The following is a 2,500-nucleotide window of genomic DNA, read 5'->3' as shown; positions in this document are numbered from 1 at the left end:
CCGATGCTGCCGGGAAAAACGCTCCCCGGGATGGCCGGGTGAGATGACCCGGCGGCCCGCGACGGGTCATTCAATTCCATGCCCCGTCAACATAACTCCCGATGTACTGTTTGCTTTTTCGGAAGAAGAGATCCATCCCCCCATCCTCGGCCAGCCAAAAACGCTCCAATTAATGGCCGGGTGAGATGACCCGGCGGCCCGCGACGCGTCATTCAAATCACTGCCCTATCGGCTACAACTGCTGATGGGTGGGATTAGAGGCCTGCCATGGTGGTGAGGGGCGGCGAGGACCGTGAAAGCTAGAGTTTTTCAGAGGCTGCCGGGAAAAAGGCCCCTCGGGTGGCGGGGTGCGAGGACCAGGCGCGTCATTCAATTCTCTTCCCTATCAACTTGGCTCCCGTTGGCGGGATTGGAGGCCTACTGTTTGTTACAGGGCTAAAATCGTCAGGGGAAGAGCTGACGAAACAATGCTGGTTTGGATGCAGGGGGTAGTGTTGGAATCGGCAGCGCGGACAAAATCGGCAAAGTCGACAAAAAAGACTGTTGGTCTGGACATCGGGGCAGCGGCAGCCATGCCGACAGGGGGGGAAATCGGCAGCGCAGATTTGTGCAGCTGCAGGTTCGTCGGGGAAATCGGCAGCGCAGATTTTTCGATGAACATGGGCTGGAAGATGGACTGTCCAGGCCAGGCAGGGAAATTCGTCAAGGGGACACGCTGACGAAAGTAGGCTCGTCGGTGAAAATCGGCAGCGCAGATTTTTCGACGAACAGGGGCTGGATGCTGGACCGGCCGGGCCAGGCAGGAAAATTCGTCAGGGGGGCACGCTGACGAAAAGAGGGGCTGCCGCGTGGAAAATCGGCAGCGCAGATTTTTCGACGAACATTCGTCAGGGGGGCACGCTGACGAAAAGAGGGGCTGCCGCGTGGAAAATCGGCAGCGCAGATTTTTCGACGAACAGGGGCTGGATGCTGGACCGGCCGGGCCAGGCAGGAAAATTCGTCAGGGGGGCACGCTGACGAAAAGAGGGGCTGCCGCGTGGAAAATCGGCAGCGCAGATTTTTCGACGAACATTCGTCAGGGGGGCACGCTGAGGAAAACAGGGGCTGCCGCGTGGAAAATCGGCAGCGCAGATTTTTCGACGAACATTCGTCAGGGGGGCACGCTGAGGAAAACAGGGGCTGCCGCGTGGAAAATCGGCAGCGCAGATTTTTCGACGAACAGGGGCTGGATGCTGGACCGGCCGGGCCAGGCAGGAAAATTCGTCAGGGGGGCACGCTGACGAAAAGAGGGGCTGCCGCGTGGAAAATCGGCAGCGCAGATTTTTCGACGAACAGGGGCTGGATGCTGGACCGGCCGGGCCAGGCAGGAAAATTCGTCAGGGGGGCACGCTGACGAAAAGAGGGGCTGCCGCGTGGAAAATCGGCAGCGCAGATTTTTCGACGAACAGGGGCTGGACTGGCCGGGCCAGGCAGGAAAATTCGTCAGGGGGGCACGCTGACGAAAACAGGGGCTGCCGCGTGGAAAATCGGCAGCGCAGATTTTTCGACGAACAGGGGCTGGACTGGCCGGGCCAGGCAGGAAAATTCGTCAGGGGGGCACGCTGACGAAAGTAGGCTCGTCGTGGAAAATCAGCAGCGCAGATTTTTCGACGAACAGGGGCTGGACGCTGGACTGGGCCAGGCAGGAAAATTCGTCAGGGGGGCACGCTGACGAAAACAGGGGCTGCCGCGTGGAATGGCAGCCTACACGCAGATGCGAATTCGGCAGCGCACGATGGCTTGAGCAGGTCATGGGTTCGACTTGGCGCGATCTGAAACCTGGACGAGGGACTGTCGACGCTGGACGAGCCAGCGCGGTGGCCTGTCGTGCCCCGTTCAGGGGGGGCCTGCCGCGGAGACAGCCCTCGCGGGCTCGACAGCGCAGGCCAGCGTCCCCGACGTCGCTGGCCGCGGCAGGCGAGCTGCCGGGGTTCCCGCATTCCTACAAGAAAACGTCGTGCTTTCCACATGAAACCAATCCAGTAAAATCAGCCATATTTTTATGAGGCTGCCCACTGAATTTGGGGTCATTCCGGGCCGGTTCCTAGTTTTGCGGATTTACTCGATTTCTAATGGTAGGAAAATTAAAACAAATACTTCCCGACCTCGAAAAATTCTGGGAAAATTAATGAAGGTGGATTGGATTTTTGCCAACCTCTCTGCAAAATTTCAGCTCAAAATACCAAGAAATGAATTTTTTAGAGGGGGGGTGACAGCTGGGACCTAGTAGTGTCTCCCCCTGCCAGAGCTGCAATGACACTTATTGCTCTTTAGGGAGCCACCAGGCCGGCGCCCCTCAAAGACCACACGCGCGCGCGCGCCCGCCCGCGCTGGGCGCTTGGGCGCGCGCGCGCGGCCCCCGCAGCCATGCCGCGCCGCGCGACGCGCGGACAGCCCCTGCTGGCTTGCTCTCTCGCCCGCGGGGGGGCTGCCTTCGGGCCCTGGCCCCCCGCGTTCTGGC

This window comes from Populus nigra, chromosome 2 (assembly GCF_951802175.1).
Source record: "Populus nigra chromosome 2, ddPopNigr1.1, whole genome shotgun sequence".
In the NCBI taxonomy this organism is placed as follows: Eukaryota; Viridiplantae; Streptophyta; class Magnoliopsida; order Malpighiales; family Salicaceae; genus Populus; species Populus nigra.
The sequence above is the reverse complement of the archived record's forward strand: the minus strand, read 5'-3'. Positions refer to the sequence as shown.